The sequence below is a fragment of the Corvus brachyrhynchos genome, unplaced genomic scaffold (genome assembly GCF_000691975.1).
Source record: "Corvus brachyrhynchos isolate BGI_N302 unplaced genomic scaffold, ASM69197v1 scaffold398, whole genome shotgun sequence".
NCBI lineage: Eukaryota > Metazoa > Chordata > Aves > Passeriformes > Corvidae > Corvus > Corvus brachyrhynchos.
The window spans coordinates 1,862,809-1,880,879 of record NW_008239780.1 but is presented as its reverse complement, the minus strand read 5'-3'; the positions used below and the strand labels follow the sequence as shown (position 1 = coordinate 1,880,879).

Genomic DNA, 18,071 nt, shown 5'->3' with positions numbered 1-18,071 from the left:
GTGTAGAGGAATTTTTTACATAAATCTGTAATTGATATCCCTGCAAATATAAACCTCACCTGTATTCACATTTCATTGTCAGCTTCAGACATCTACTTCTTCTTTAAAAGAATTTATAACATCAACTTATTTCACGTTACTTTTTAATCTTCTCACATCTACAACTTCTCTGTAGGGCAGTAGGATTGCGTGAAAATTAGATACATAATATTTGGATTTGTACAGCCTACTGTGAGAGAATAAAAAAATTCCAACTGAAGGAATAGCATACTTGAACAAGTGGAGGGTTTTGGGGTTTTGGGGGGTTTCTTTGGGGTTTTTAAAATTTTGTTCTGTTGGGGTATTTTTTGTTGGGTTTTTTGTTTGGTTGGTTTTTGGGGTTTTTTGTGGTTTTGTTGTTGTTTTTGTTTTGTTTGGGAGTTTTTTGGGGTTTTTTAAATATAAAGGCCCTTTAATCATGTATTTTGGTGATTCTGGAACATTTTGCTCCCCATTACCCTACTATTTTTAAAGTAATTGCCTTAATTAAGATGGAAAAGGTGATTGCCTTATTCTTCTGTGAGCTGACAGTTACAGGTGACCCAGGAAAATTGACCTTGTTTTCCTTCCAGGGAGATTTAGCTATGGAGCTGCTGCTTGCTTGGCTTTGGCATCGTGTAGCCTGGCAGGCTGCAAGCTGCACAGAGGCCACTGTACTGAACTCATACTGTCTTATACAGAAACTCTGTCTACCTTGAGTGAAATGGCCTTAAAATTAACCAGAGGTACAGGACTGTCACAGAAACAGTCCTAACTTACCCAATATCTATGAAAAATGCTCCTTTTAGATACTTAATTCTTATGGTTTTGTCACATATGTCACCTTTGTGCATTATAACTAAAAATCTAGATTGATATCCCCCTCCAAAGGCCTTTTTTAGCCTGGTGTAAAGCTTAAAATGGAAAGTTTGGAGTCTCTGTAATAAGCCCATTTGAAGTTCCACATCTGAAAATCCAGCAAGTGAACCACGCTTTAAACACTGATACATTTCGAATTTTAATAGACTTTATTACAAGCCTTCAAATTAAAATCTGTCAGGAGAGATAAAAGGTTGGGGATTCGGATTCAAAGGGACTTTGATTAGACATAAAGGTCAGCAATGGTGGCAAAAAGTCAATGCATCTAAATTAAGCATAAACCTCTGGAAGAGAATATGCTAATCTTTCGTGTAAAGTACTTGTCAGGCTGATCTTGGCTCATATCCACAACAGTTAAACTATTTTCTGTGATGAAATTTTAACAAATGGTAATCCATGTGTAATTTGCCTGTCAAGTGTGTGCCATTTGTTTTTACAAATGTTAGATTTTAACTGCTAAGGAATCATATTATACTACATAATGTACTTCTGATTAAAGATTTTGTTTTAGAATCTTTAGCGCAGTTTTTAACTGCAACTTTTTTTCCTTGGGAATGTAAAATGCAAATGGGAGAAAAGAAAAAAGAAATAAAATCAAAACTCTAAATGTCATTGCTTTGTGTAAAACTAAGTGTAAATGTATAAATTACTCTTTAATTGAGCAGCTACTTCAGGAGCTTAAAGTTGTAGTAACTGTTAATATTTCTGAATGTGAAATTAAGATTCTGCACTGTTAGTGAGAAAACTCATTAAGGACATAAAAGGATGACAGGATGAAAAAGGATTTACATTTATAGAATCTTCTGTAAAATTATGAGAAGTGACAGGCTCATTTTTTGATGCTGAAATCAAGGTTGCATGTCTAAACCACAGTGACACTGTGGCTAGATTTTGCATAGCTGAGAACTAATAGGAAATTAATAGAGTGTAATACAGGCCTATTGAATTCAGTCTAACTTTGTAGCTTTGATGTGGAAGAACAGAAGGCATAATTTCAGCCTTTGTTTAGTGTGCTGGACAGATAACTCCACTAACATCTAAGTATGGTCAGGATTAAAACTGTGATGGATGGCACCACAGCACATTCTCGACAGCTTTTCTGTTCAAATACAAATTTCTGTCACAGTCCCAGAATGTTTGAAGGAACTTTCAGAGATGAAATATTGTAGCTGCAACAAGTCCAGTGTGAAGCTATTATGCTTTGAAAGGAAAAATAATTACAAACTGTACATCTCCTAGGCACATATCTGTATTAATAATGCATAGTAGTAAATACACTGGAGTATACTAATGAAATGTAATTGAACACAGAAGTTTTGGAAACCGTAAGGTTATCAATCTGTCAAGAAAAGTGTCAGTGCATCTGTCTGGTTTTTGGGTTTTCTACCTGTTTTAGGCAAATAAGTATTTTGGAAAGTTACTGTAGATCCTGATTTATTCTACCTTTCATAACATCTCTTTAGAACATTTTCTTGATGTTAAGATTTTTTTTCAAATGTTCAGCAATTTCTGTATGAAAAAAAAAAATTCCCTTATGTCCCCTTAAGACAGTCACTATTGCCTCCAAAACCTTTGGTGAAACCAATGCTTTTATTAAAGCACTCTGTAGATGGAATATTGTCCTTATTATAGCAGCAAAGTAGGTCAGAACCTCACTGTTTGACAGATGTGACATACAAAGTCCCTACCTTCATATTAGTCATGAATAAAATGAAAAAGAAGCTGATTAGTGCAGGAGAATGTCTGTATTTAAAGAGCTAATACCTGTAGTGATTTTCTTCTTTGTGCTTAACTGTTAATTGAAGGAGAGACTTAAACTTTATCCCATTGCAACTGATTCCCACACAAGCACAGGGAGTCCAGCTGACACTGCAAATGGCATAAAGCTTTGTAATATGAGCCATTGATTTAGCACAATAAGAAAGAAAATTGGACTCCATGAAGTGAGAATAAATTGTCTGACTGCTGAATGTCTGTCATGAAATCTCATCTCTTGCTCATGTGTTGTCCATGGGATGTGGTCGTTTGTCAGCTTCCAAAGAACTCCCAGTTGTCCTCTGGTCCTATTGTGCTCTGGGCTACCTCAGATATCTCAGCAGAGGTAAACACAGCTGAGGTTGCTGTTCATGTTGAATAGTTTGTGGTCACACTTGTCAAATTTAACTATCAAAGAACTCAAAAGTGGGGCAGAAATATCCTAAATGTTTTCAACCACACTATATGTACTTGAGATAACGTCAATGAAAGTATTGTTCCATTTTAATCCAAGTACTTCTGTACATCATTCTAAAGGTAAAAGCATAGACCCCAAATACCTAATAAATGGGCAATTAACCTGTCTCCTCAGTGAAGTCTTGGTCTTCTTGGAATTTATTTATGTATTTCTAAATACGGTTGCTAAGTGGGCCCTGACTGTGCTCAGAGCAATGACTGTGTGCAGTCTCCTAAAGCAGTTCAGAACAGAGGGACCACCTCATTTCACACAACACTGGCTGCATCCTTGCTGCAATAATGTACTGGTTTTATTTATTCTTGGCTTAATCTGTCAATCGTATAACATTTATACCAACACTTGGGATCCTCCCTATAAAAGTCATCGGTTGAAGAAACTGCTCAAGAAGGCTGAAAAACTGCAGTACTGAGAATTCACTGTAGTCAAAAATACTAGTAGTTATATATAAAACAGGATAGGGGAGTGGCAGAGCAATGAATAGATATGAAAAACATATTTTAATATTTAGTTTTAATAAAATGAGGATAATATGACTAGGATGTAGTAGATCTGTGTCTCAGTAGGGCCTGAAAGCAGGAGAAGCGTTTTAATAGTAACTCACGTTAGGAGTTGGTTAAGCCATGAGAAAGAGCTAAGCAAAGAAAACTCACCTCTCTCTCCCTTATTCTCCAATTCTGTCAGTTTTGTGCAGTCTGCTGTCTCTCCCTTGTTTTAATTTAATACATTTCTTTGGATGTGTATTTTTAAAACAGAAACAATCCAAGCACACCTTTCTAAAGAAAGAATTGAAAAACAAAACAAAACAAAAAAAATCTTGTTCTGTGATTGAAAATATGAAATTCAATCTAAGCAACCAAAGCAATATGATTTTCTGGATAGATACAGGATGGTGTTTCTAAAATTCAAAATATTTTGGTTTGACTATGTCGATTTCCGAGGAGCCTCAACTCATGGTTCCTTGGCCATGGAGCAATCTGCCTGGTGGGTCTCCCCCAGACCCATCCCCATGTCAGTGCCACACGAAGTAGTCAACCAAGTGCAAATTTTGGCTCTGTCAAAGTTGTCAGGAGAACTTTCCCAGCGAACTTCCTGGAAGTTGCCTTAGTTGGGAAGCTATTCAGTTATTTATTTAAGTTCAATTTTGGACTAAAACATCAAGTAACACAGTTCCCTGCAGCTCAATTCTGTTCTTTCAATTGACTCCTCTAACTCCTGTCCATCCTTTTAACTGAATGTTTGTAGTCATCATTCCCCATTTTCTGAGGAAATCAGTGTTGTCTTACATGACCAGAAACTTGTATTTTTTCACCAAAGTAGAGAGAAGAAACACATTGTGATCTGGATTTGTATGCTGGATAATATCTTTGCATTAGTCTCTTTAATGGAAAGGACTTTCAGGCTTGAATACTTTTCTTAATACCATATTTTATGGAGAATGTGATTCTTTAAATAGTCAGGAACCTGGACATTAAGATTTTATAAGTAAAATGAAAGACCTTAAGCTTCATTTAGCAGAGAAAGAGCTGCAAGGGGGCTGTTACCTGGCTTGTGGTTGTGCACGTCTGTTGTCCTTGTTTGAGTTTCCATCACAGGCCAAGGTCAAGAGCTGTCTGGAATAGGGAGTGAAGAGTATGGTGTTTTGAAGTATTTTTTAACTTGAGCTTATTTAGAAAAAATTGCAAGTTTAGAATATAATTCTGGCTTACATTTAGAAGTGTGCTATATTTCATCAGATTTTGAATGACTGACCCAGTGTGCCTTTCTACCAATGTTTAAACAACAGCCTGAGCAATATTTCAGTCTCTAAGGAAACAAAGTTCAGGAATGAGTACATTCCTTTTCTCCCCAAGACACCTGTAATAAGTAGATGACCTTTAGCTTGAGGAGAAAGGATTGCTGGACTCTGAGAGCATCTCACTGGTGTCAGGCTTAGTCTTCAGGACCACTAGCAGAAAATTGTGCTGGTCTGTCACAGCACCTTCATCCAAGGCATGCTGAGCAGCACATTTGATCTCTGGCAGCAGTGAAGGCACACATCAATATTAGCTGCTCTCTTCCTCTCTTATTGGTTTCCAAATAATCTGGAAGCAAATGAGTTGTGTTTGATACCAAAGCACAAGTATGAATTTCCTTGTTTTATTTCTTTTCATCTCATCTTATCCTCTCTGAAGTTAGAAACAAACTACTTTACAAAAAATGAAAAGGAGCTAATACCAAATGCATTACAGGTATAACATTTATGAATAAAACACTTATTTTGTAAAGCTTTTGCTTTGTGAACCTTGGTGGTATAAGAAAACATAACCTTTGGTATCTTCTTTTCTACTATAGGAATTGGGTAGCATTGTGTGTTTGGGCTTGCATTGTCTTCTCAGAATAGCATTGTGACTAAAAGTCACCTGTAGAATGAGAGTAAAGTTCTGTAAGGAAAATATAAAATAAATAAAATCAGCTTCAAACCCTTAGAAGTCCTTTTCTCAGCATGGTAGATGAATGTGTGCACTGACCCATGCAGCTGGTGCTTGAGAGTGTAGCCTGCTGAGGTGAGAGTCTGTTCATGTTTTAAGGAAACACAATTTCTCATCATAGCTGTGTTGCTAAGGGATAGCTCATATTTCTCGTATTCTCTGTCAGATTTCAAAGACCAACAGAAAAAAATGTTGCATTGTGTCTCGGTATTGCTTGTTCATGGTGGAGAGTTAGGAATGAATTGCAAAAGCAAGAAAAACTTTAAATAGACTTTAAAATACGTAGCTCAATTCCTCTCTTGAGATATCCCCTACACTCACTTAGTAGTCAGTGGTGTTTTCCAGATTTCAGCCCTTCTCCTTAAACCAGATTTGGTGATTTCATGTTAAAGGAAGCTAATTCAGTGGCATATTACTGTCTAAAGTCATCTGTTTTCTACCTTGCACCTTGGTGTTCCTTGTTCTCTTTTTTCCATGTTGGTAGCATGACTGATCCAATGGAAAAATAACCCTGAAAAAGGTAATGTTTCATCTCAGAAGCCAACTGACTCATTTCTCCAGAAGACATGGATTGTCAAGGAAGAGCAGAATTGTTCCCTTCAGCTCAGTGTTAAACTGGTTTAGAACCAGGCTGGCTGGAACTGCACCTGCAGAAATAATGAGTCTCAAACACCACAGTGGATGTAAATAAAAAAATCTTTTATATACTTCATTAACCTTATAAATAACCTGAGAAAATAAAAAAAAATTATCAATTCCACTTGGATGAGCACATAAGTAAAATACAGGTGCCCCAGAAGTAGGAGGAGGGCAGTGGAGCTTTCCCACACTGAGGAATGCAAACCAAGGTTGGCATGTGGCTGCCCTCTGGTCCTCCCCAAGATTATATAACCTGGGATTTACTAGTGGACTAACATGGAAAAAAAGTAGCATTAAAATCATGTACTGTGTAAAAGGAGTTTAATTCTCCATCTGACATCTTTAAGATACCATATTAATAATTTAGCTGAGTTTTAGTAGCCTTTTCAGTTGTAGCCCACTAATGACAAGCTTGCTTTCTAATGTTTAACGCCTGCTGCGCAAGTGGTACTTTTAACAAAATACATTTGCTGCAGGCTCTTTGACATGGCTTCACACTGAGATAAACACAATTAGCATGAGCTATTTAAAATGCTTTTCTCTTGTGCTTGTTTATAATTGGTCTTTTAAGATCTATTTTTATTATTAATTTTAAGGAATGTGTAACAGATTTGATAGCACAGTGTTATTCAAGTGTTTTACTCTTGAGATTTTCCTGGGTAATCCTCTGTTTGTAATAGCATATTTATATACAAAGATTGAAGAACTGACCAGATTGGTCCTTCTTTTAACATGCTGTACCATAGAATGTATTGTAGCAGACCAGGGAGGATGATCCAAAGGCGTGCAGGCAGGCTAGCTTACATAGCATAAAAATTTCATTAGAAAGTATTTCCAGTGAATCCTATTTGTATAAAAGGCCTTATCTTTTCTATATGTCATATCAAAATGTCTTTTAGTAAAAATAGTCTTGCAAAGAATGTCTGCTGAGGGGGGCTGTACTGAATATTCATAACATCTGAGTGTGTGCTGAGACATTTTAGAATAAATATTTTTTTTTAGGTTAACCTAGTTCAGAATGTTATTGTTAATCTTCTTTACATCCTTTCAGGCAGCCTGTGTAAGGAAATTTTTGAATTAAAAAAAGAAAAGAAAGAAATGCTGTCCTCAGTGAGAGCCCACACTCTCCAGCTCTCATTAAAATCAGTGGGAGTCTTCTATTGGCTTTGCCGAGAGTGGATCTTCTCGGTGGGGTTTTGGAGGGGTAAAGGGAAGAACATGCCTCAAAAAAAGACAAATGTCTGTAGAGCCCTCAAGGGCAAGGCTGTTGTAAGGTAGGTTTTGTCCTCTTCTTTCCAGGCTGCCACTTCTGCTGACTGATTGAAACGTCTCTACCTGCTTTCCTGGCTTTTTGCAGGGTTTAGTCCGAAAGCACAGCCCTCGTGGCAGCATCAGAAGGGAGACTGTTCCTTGGATGGTCCTCAGCCTGTGCCCCTGGGCAGGTGACAATTATAATGGCTTTTTAATGGTTGGATTTGAAAGAGGCAGTGGGCTGATTTGATAATAGGCAGGTCTTCATCTTAAAAAATGAGCATAAATTGAAGCTGTCTGGTTTAGTAATTGAAGTACAGTAAATATTCTATATTTGCTTTTCACAGCCTTTCTGCCCAATGGAACCCACAGCTGTTTGTGAGCAGTTCTGAAAAGATCTATTCCTGGATATAAGTAAACTGCTCAGCCTGACAAATGACACAGGTGTTGGCTGGCTCTGTAGGGGCTGAGCATTGCATTTAGGAGCACCTGTCTGAGTATCAGCACTGATTCTGAGACTGAGCCCATCGAGACAGACGGACTTGTTCCATTCTTGAGAACAAAAAACACTGTGGTCATTTGGCAGATTGTGCAGCATGGCAGGAGGGCTGACGGGACCTGGGAGGCTGGAAGCTGGAGGGCTTTTAGAAAAAAAGCCCTGCAAACTGTTGGGACTATTTTGATGGTTGAAACTAAAAAGAGTACACCAAGAGCACATCACTGCAGAGACCAAGTCCTCAGCCATCATGGCTTTCTGACTTCTTCAGGGCTGGTGGCAGCATCCTATATTATGCTTCCCTAAAGAGACTTTCAGAATGGATTTCCCCATAAATCAGACCAGGCCATACTTAATACACATAAGGCATTGCAAATGATGGATAGTTGGCTTAGCTTTGCTTTGAATGTTATCTCTTGTGTCCTTTGCTGTAACTGAATTTGTTGGCATTAGTTTTGGACTATTGTAGCAGGATCTGTGGCTCAGGAAAGGGTGAGAACACAGTGTATTCTGGGGAGTATGTCAGTGGTAGAAACCACTGAGAATTGCTGGAGTAGAGAAAAGGCCCAAAGGAAAGGATGTCCCACCCTCCTTCAGTACAGGGGCATGAAAAGAGGGAAATCAATTTGGTTTGAAACACTGTTTCATTTGTCACACACCAGTTTTTTACCACCAAGACTCCATCCACTGTCTTATTTTGAGGACCACTGAGTCCTCAGTGCTGTGAAAATACTTGAGTCTAAATCCCTCGGTTTGAACCCTGAAATTATTTTGATGCGTGCCTTCTTTTATCTCTGCTTTCATCTAGCTTTTTGAAAGTGAAAAATACACAGCTGAAACATACCAACTACCAAATAGTGGCATTACTTGGTTAATTTTAGTGACTTGATTTTGGAGGATCTATGATAAAATATAGCACCCAGGGATATTTATCCTAGTAACTTTAAACATGTCCTGGTTCTTTTGGTCTCTCTAATATGTTGCTGTGATGGCATTAGTGGAACCATATCCTTTGCCTGGACACTGAGTCTTGTATTGTATAGAGACTATTGAGATTTCAGAAGAAAGGTCTTTTTAAAAAGAATTTGTTGGTATAACAAAACAAATCATTTTAAAAAAAATTAAAGCATGTTTTTGAGTGTTATGTAACCATCAGAACTGGTTTCTTTAAGAGATCTGGTTTTGGACTAGTCAGGCTACTGAAATCCTACTTTCATTTGAACTCACATATCTGGGATGTCTAAAACATTTAAATATTTATAGCTTTGAAGGTTCACCAGGTCTATAATAAGCACAGGAGAAAATAAATACATTATGCAAAGGGTGATTAGTTTTATCACATAGTCTTCTATGGGGCAGATGTTTATTTTTCAGTGTTCATTTTCTTGGATCAGTCAGGTAGACAGCTGTTCTTTTAGGGCATTTTTGTTAATTTAAGTAACTTCTTTGAATTGCAAATCTACCACCAAATTCACTTCTAAAAATTCAGCCTCCAGCTCATAATTATATCATCAAAAAAAAAATCTTTAGATCACTAATTCAAAAATATCTACTTGTCAGAGATATTTCAAACAAATGTAAAGCATACACACTCTAAATCATCTGATACATCAATGTCTATATGAAACTGAATATAAAATGTCCAGGTCTGCTAGGTTTCTCAAATAAAAAAAATAATGTACATTACGTACCTTCCCACACTCCAACAGCAAGCTTGAAATACTGTTGTCTCATATATGTGACTTCGTAAACACTTGTTAACATCAATAGGCTGTTGCAAAGAGAGAAATATGATAAATGGGTAGCCTGTAATTAATCTTTTTATTTTTTAAATTGCCTTGGATTTTTGCCCTAGTCCAGAGGACCTGAGGAGAGTTATAGGACAGGGAAAGGAAAAGAGTACTGCAGAGTGTGCTGGCACTTATCAGGCTGTACAGGGACAGGGCTTTTTGTGCACTGGAGCTGTCAGGAACAACTGCAGTGGAGAAGAACTTGCCAGTGTAGTCACCCATAGAGTCCTTGGTCTTACAGTAAATTTGCTGGAGTCAGTGCATGACTATTCAGATACGCATTTTGTATTCACGCTCTCAGACTTGTGCTATAAATATTTGTGTCCCTTTCAATTCATGTGAAAACATAGCTCTCAGCTACCATAGTTTTATGAGGGCATTACTGGAATGTTGCATGGAAATTAATTCTTTGTATTGCAAAATGTTCAGCTACAGAAAACGTAATATTATCACTCCAGTAGATGAATCATAGTCGGTGGTGTAGGCACTTATGCTGAAATTGCCTCCAGAAATTTATTGACTGACATATTTTGACCATTCTGACCAAACTGTAGTCTATTAAAACTGCAAGTGCAAAGTAATTTTTGTTTCACTGTGAACCCGAATTTGTTCCATTATGAATTGGTTACTGACCTAGTTTGTTCTGAAATACCATCACCTGGAGTGTCTGCTCCCAGCTCAGCCCATTTTGTAAGGTGCAGTTTGGGACAGGGATAAGGCTAAGGGGTGGTGGGGTTTAGGAGGGCAGATTTCTTGGCGTAATTACACCCATACCATGTGGAACATGAGCAGGAGAGAAGCCAGACATGGGCAGTGATGGTGAGTGTTCTGTGAGCTTCTGGTAGTACCCAAAGTGTCTCTCAGCAGCACTTTGAATCAGAGCAGGGAATGGGGTTTTGTTCATTTTACAAGATGTTTTTCTCATTCAGCGCTGTTACTGGTATATAAAGGAAGATTATCGCTACTGAAATTTTGGAAGCTGGCAAGAAAAATGGTTAGGTCTAAATCAAACAGATGTTTTGATTGTAAAAACGTAAAAGGAGTAAGTTTTTGATATATTTGGCAAATGCAATTTCATCTCTTATGTAATTAAGAAGCTTTCTGTATTTATTTGTTAGGACTGGAAACTTTTGACAAAGTGCACTAACATTTACTTGGATACTTACCATTAATACATGTCTACCAATACCAGTTGTTTTAATTTTGAAGTACTTGAAATATCAGAGCAAGTGAAGATGTTGTTGTGATGTAAGTACAAATGGTGTTGCACTAAATCAGTAGACTGTTGTACCCACAGTTAATTGTAAGATTGTGACTACTATATCTAGGTAATTAATATGCTAATTAGCTAGTTTAAAGATAAAAGGGGTATTAAAAGAATGCAATAAAGAGCTTGTATTTTTCTCTTTTTCTGTGCAAACACAGCTCCCTGCAATAACTTAATGAGGAAATTTCAAAGGAACAAAACTAACAACAAATGAATTAGAAGCTTAACTAAGTAATTACATGGTATTGCTGAGACCTTTTGGGTAGGGACTAGCATAAATATGTATTTAGATTGTCATAACAGCAAATAACAGAGAGAATGGGAATACTAACAAAGAAACTTGTTGAAATTTTGTTTTTATGAAGCAGCCTAAGAAAAATTTGAATTATATGGTTATTATTGAAAGAAATTACTTATTGATAGTAATAAGATTGAAAATATTACTAAGGTAGAAGGATGTAAGCTCTTTGAGGGAAGAGAGCAAGGTGCTACTCTTTTTTCTTTCAGCCAGCCTTTAATGTATTAGTAGAAAAGGGATTGGTGTTCAAAAACCACAACCTACATTTGTTCAGCATCCTGAATTTTGAATCTGTTCTGAGGGCTGGTTTTGATCTGGCCCACAAAATTAATAGAAAACCTCATGTGTGGCATTGCAAGAGAAAAGATCCTTAAGGACAATGAAAATATGCCTTAAATTGAGTCTGAAGACCCATTATGGGCTAAAATATGGTGTAGAAGATTTCAGAACAAATTAAGGCAGGTCTTTCAAGAGAGAGGATAAAAGAGAAGAAGAAAGTGTAAGAAATCAAGAATTTTTGGGTTGGAAAAATGCTTTCAGAGCTTTAACTGCTTTATCAGTTAAATTTCTTGTCTCTAAACACTTTTTTCTCAGTTGGAGAAAGCCCATGTTTGAAGCCTTCTCCTCTGTCAGGAGGCCACGCAGATTTAAACTTGTCAAAATCGACACTCCACTCTAGAGAATGCAACTTGAACTATGCTGTACAGCCTCATCTGACATCCATGCTTGATAAAGACAAGACCACTATCTATTAATCAGATTAGTTTGTTACTAATGGGCTTATTATTAATACAAAAGCACTATTATAACTAATTTTAAAAGATACAAACATACAAAAGGAAGCATGCAACAAATCTTCTGTTTTCTTTTGTATTTATATAAACAATCTAACAGTAACAAAAAAATCTAGCAGCTGCTAAATGAAAGCCAGAAGTTGGCTTAAAGAAACAGTAAATACTACTCTGAGAATAAATAACATCAATTGTAGGACTTACTATCTGAAGAGATTGCTTTTTTAATACTAAGGTAAAGCATCTTGGACTTTTGATTTAAATTTAAGCCTTATCACATGATTTATAATGAGGAGCAGCAAGAGTGATTTATTCATAGTATCTCAGTATTGATAACTAAGCTGCATTTGCATTAACAGTGAGCACTGAAATAATCTGAACATCACACCTCTCCTCCAAAATGAAGAGTCTCTCCTTCTTGTTCTCAGCAATTCAGAGCAGGGATGTGTCTCTAAAAGGTGGAATTTTTTCAAAATTGTTGGAATGATTTGGAATCCCACTGGTACTCAGTATCTAAAAGCTGTGCAATTCAATCCTCTGAATATTTAACTGTCCTGAAGTCAACATCTAAATTTAGTTAACGTCAAGTGGATTAGGACATCACACCACTAAACAGATTCCAACACAGTTTGAATGCAATTTTCTGATTTGATTGGTCTTTTAGTTTGTTAATTCTAGTAAGAAAATGTGTAAGATGCAATATATTTTTGGTCTTTTTTGCTAAGGAAGTGAGGTTTATGCCTCATATCTATCTGTTTTTTTCCCTGGTAACTTTAAAACTATTTTTAAACACATTTCATGGAGAGAGAGAGCTCACAAAGGCAGTGAGTTCCCACAATGTGACAATCCTCAAAGCAGTTTAGTTATCAGCCTTCAGGGGTTGGGTGGGGAGCCCCTATCAGCAGCCTTGTATCTGTTTCCAATGAGGCTGTAGTGTGTGTGCTCTTCACTAAACACCATCTATTGCACCTGGAGAGAAATGAGATCAGCATTTGCACTTGGAAAGTTTAGTCCAATACTATTTGGGAATTAAAAATTAGGCTCTGAACCAGACTTCATCAGTTTTCTGTTCAAGATATTTCATGTTTCAAATACTGTGGTTTTATGCTGGGTCAATCTCATTACTTTTTAAAAAGAAATTGTTAAAGATAACTTTGGATGAGATGAGAGCTCATGTAAATTGTGTGTATACACACACATCCCCCATATTATAATGTGAGCTGCAGCTGGCTTTATATCTCTATAGACAGTTAACTGTAGAACTATCAAAAAGTAAATAAAGGGAATTCACAAAAGTGGAACAGACTCTGAAGCTTAGGAAAGAATATATTTAATTAAATACATCCACTTAAAAGTCAGCACTACATAAAACATAAAGTAGGCCAGGTTAGGAATCTCAATAGCTTTGAATAAACTCAGACCTTTGCTACAGAGCCAAGTTAGTTAGGCCCAGGTGTGGCATTGGATAGGAAACAGCCTGGGGGAGAAGACTTCTTCTTTAATAAAGAACCATATTCTATGTGGGGTTTTATGTGGATTTTTTTTTTTTTTTGTATTGTAGTTTTCTTTATCATTCAATGCTATCAATTTTAAATGGGTACATTTTTAAGCTTTGGCCTAATATTATTACAAAAAATGGAGCTCTAGTTAAACCTTGTGGCATTTTTATGTCACCCACAGGCTCTCTCTCGTTTGGAGTTTGTATCTAAATTACTGGGTTTTAAAATACATCCTCTGTATGATTTCAGCTATACTTGTGAATGACTGGCATGTCTTAAGTGAAAGATCTCTTGTCCCCAGTGGTGGTTAAAGTCAGAGCTGTCGTTTTAGAATTATTTTATTTCATGAGCTTTTAATCATACCCCAAGGACATGTCAAGCTCTTGCATGCTCTTTCTTTCAAGTATATTCTTTCACAAACACAGGCTGTGGAGGAGAAGGTGTCATTTCTTCTCTTGTTCCACTCCAAGCACATATTCATCATGGTAGGGGAAACTTATAAGAAATCTAATATCATAGTAAATTGCAATTTGGTGAGGTGTGGCAAGCTTTCAAAGGTTCAAATTTTTGGTGGTTGTAATATAACAGCTAAAGCAGCACAGAATGTGTTTGCAGTAAATCAAGCACTGCAGTCACTGTCTAGATAAATACTCTATTTGTTAGTTAGATGGAGTTAGTTGCCCTCAAAATTATCTTTGTGACATTTCTGTGAATGTAAATTAATTTGAAGACATTGTGAGGTTTGTTCACCACTTTATTGAATTTTCTATGCCTGAAGCACCAATTAGTATATTTATAGTCAAGCTATTGAACAATTTTGTTGGTTTTTTTTCAATTACTGTTCTCATGGATCCCAACCGGAGTGTTCCTGTGTCTTGTATATAGCACAGCATCTGAAGGGTTCGCGTATTTTCAGAGGGGACCTAACAGCTGGTCTGTCCTGCTTTTACTGCTCAAGATAAGATATTGTCCTGTTTCTGGCAGGTTTTGCTACAAAACAGTAATGATGTCTATTGTGATTGCTGTTATTTTTGTATTTGTTATTTTATAGCTTCATAGGTAACTAAATATTAGGTGGGGATTCAGTATCTGAGTCTCATTTAGAACACCAGGCTCTAAAATTGCCTCCTATGAAACTTCAGTAATATCTTTGAATGGCTGTGTATTGAATGACTGACTTAAATGCTTCTTTGTGCTAAAGGGAGCAGTGCTGCTTAGAGAGCTTGCAGTTTGCAAGACATTTTTGAAATGAACACAGGGAAGCACAGTAGTTGTATTTAAAATTATTTATTGATGGAGAAGTAAGCGAAAGAGTGATATTTGGACCAAGAATTGTTTTCAGGTAGAAATAGCCTGTTTTCCCCTCAAGCTCATTTCTGAATTTCAGGAGAAAAGACAGTCTTATAAAGCTCTAAAAATATCTGAGGTTGAACTGCCAGTGGTGAACATTGTTGCTTTCTGTCTGTAGTACATTGGAAATCCACAGGTAGGTCCTTAGCTGTACGTTAGGACTTCAGCTTTGTAGCTGACAGTGTAGCCTGCTTCTACTTTGGGTTCCAGCTCTATGTAAGTTAAAATTCCTAGTACTCGTGCCAGCCTTCATTTAGGCGCCTTTGAACTTAATAAAGTGACATCATCTGTCTCTTCTGCATTGTCTCGTAGGCTGAGTCAAGGTGGACATACCTGGGCAGTAGAAGAGGTCTTGCTAACGCAGGAGCCACTAGAACCATTGGGGAGCATGATGCAGACACTGAGCTGAAAGAGGGTGCTCAGATTTGCCTGAATGAGGTGATTACCAACCATGCCTCATCAGCTGGTCTGCTCTGGCTCCGGCACAGCCTCTCTGCCCATCTGTGCTGCAATCCCCGGGCTTCTGGGAGAGCATAATGGGGCAGATGGGGACCATGCACAAGATCTCATCTTGTCTTTGCAGGTTTCGTTGACACAGTCTCTATGCCATGCAAAGAAACTGCCTCTGCTTTCCCTCTGCAGCAGCTTTGCAAGCGACTGTCACATAGGCATTGTTGTGCCTTTAGCTAATCAGTTCTGGAGAGGAAATGATGTACTAGATAATCTCAGCATGGACCGTTTATATTATCATCATCTTGACCACAAATTACCTCTTCATTCTAAGAAATGCTTCTGATGCGATGCTTGAAGAGACATTTCAGTAAATTTGTTCTTCAGAAAATAAACTTTAAAGAAAAATATTGCTGTCATAGTCATAGACATGTTTAGTCTTTAAAACCCACATAGCATCCTGCAGTCCTCAATTAACAGACAATAAAAAATAAATTCAATACCCATACAAGCCATCATCATGTGAGGAGCTTTTGTAAATATATGGTCTTACAGCAGTTTGAAGTGCCACCTTCTGCACAGGCTTTAGATATATTTGCCACATTAAATAATACCAATGTATGTAATAGAACACACTTAATGATAACTCCTTGCCTACTACAGAATGCCTACTGAATTCTAGTGGCCTAGTGTGACTGAGGTCATGGTACATAAATCTGATTGTAATCCCAAATTAAACTTAAATATACTTGTTGAGCAATAACAGCAAAGTTGAAAAATGAAACACAGACTTCTCCCCGAAGCAGCTTTGAGAGCTTGGAAAATTATGGCTCTATTGGCTGGATTAGCTGCCTGGGAAGTTATTCCTGGTCCGTTAAAATAATTATATTAATGCCATGCACTATGTTAGAGTCTGGTCTTGTGGTCTTTTGAAATACAAAGCATAATTCTCTGACAAAAATTTTAGAGATATTCTGTGATGCACCTGAGATTTTTTGTACCATATGTCTGAATAAAAATTATTAATGCAGAAATATCTTATTTGCAGAAATAAGCAAGTTACTCATACTCTGGGTACCTTTATTTACTTGGTTATTTGGTTGTCGCTTGCCCAATGCTACAACTTATAACCTTTGACTCTCTAAAAAATTGCTTTTATGCTTTACTTTTATGGAGGTTTTTAAGTTTAGAGCCCTTTCCAATCTTGAGAGAAATGAAATTTCTTTCAGTATCTTTTGTCTTGAAGTGTGAATTGTTTAGCATTATGACTTGATTGCATTTGAGTCATATTGCTGTATAATGGTTGTTCTGTGTCATGCATTCATGGGGCAAAGAGCAGCGTAAGAAAACAGTATTTGGAATGCTATACAATGGGAAGATTCTTGGGTTTTACAGAAGAAAGTGCTTTTTGAACTTAAAGCTTAAATCTAGTAAATTCTGCCATTACCAATCATCAGTGGACTACTTCTCCAGATGAGAACTAACCCCATCAGCACTTGTCAGCAGCTGTGCACAGTCCCCTGAAATCTTCTGTTAATGATTTTATTTCCAACGTGGTTTGACTAACAGGTTGTATACCTGCTGAAATCAAATACAAAGAAGTGTGGTAAAAGCTGCCTAAAACAGGATACATGAACTCTGTCTGCTAGTAAAATTAAATTATTAATGGTTTAATTTCTTTTTTTTCTTTCCACAGGATTTGAGGTTCCAATTAAATCTGTGTTTGGGCCATTGCTTTGCCTGCCAGTACTTAATCTTTTTCGAAAGCCTCATCACTTATCTAAAACAAAAGAAGAACGAGGTAAGGAGAAAAAGTAATGAAATGCAGCATAGCACATCTGTCAAAGGAACGGAAAGTAGCTTTAAAAAAAATCCAGGATCAATGACAGTAAGAAATTATTTGTTGAGCACTAAATGTGTTCATGTTAGGCATGTTAATTCTAAGGAATCTGTAAGTACTATTATGTCCTTGCATACACTGAGGGTTTGGTTGTTTAAGAGATTTACTGTTGATGTAGCCACAGGATACAAATGACTGATAGGAGTAGTTGCTAAGTGTACCTGTCTGTACTATTGAGTCCTTTGTAAGATTGTTTGACATCTTGATACTGAACTGTTGAATATAATTAACATTTCGGAAGTTATTTAAAATTCACTTTTGGGTCAGTCTTGATTTATGTTCTTCAAATGTGCATAATGCAATACTGGGTACTGTATTAAAAGACTTAATCTGTGTCAGCACTTAGAGCTGTACTATCCTTTGCTGTTGATAATAGATCTGTCCAAAATACTTGGAACTGACTTTTGCTATGTCGCTTAGGATTGCAATAACATACAGCAAGGCAGGCATAACTAGAGGTGACAGAGAAGAGTAGTAAAGTGATTTAGCCTTGACAGGATAAGGATGTAAGGCAGATACAGTTTGAAAAATATCAGCCTTTCCTGAGCTGCAAAAGTATAGCCTGCAGTGGCCACCCCTGCAGCCACTGCTGATGTGCACAAGAGAGAATGTTGGGATTTTTTGTCCACTCATTTTTTCTTCATTCTCAGATTCCTTCCCTGGGTCAAGTTCAAACTAATATTAGCTGATGCAGAGCAGGCTCAGTGGCTCCTTAATATGCTTTCACCTCAGGGTCCTTATG

General features: G+C 37.1%; 1 protein-coding gene across 6 annotated transcripts in view; it reads left to right on the top strand.

Moving 5' to 3' along the window:
- Positions 1-18,071, top strand: part of TENM1 (teneurin transmembrane protein 1) — an 828,305-nt gene that overhangs the window by 310,529 nt on the left and 499,705 nt on the right. For all 6 annotated transcript variants that reach the window (XM_017743128.1, XM_017743129.1, XM_017743123.1 and 3 more), the window contains one exon: positions 17,126-17,230. The gene's annotated coding sequence lies outside the window, so the exon portion shown is untranslated. The remainder of the gene's footprint in view (positions 1-17,125; positions 17,231-18,071) is intronic.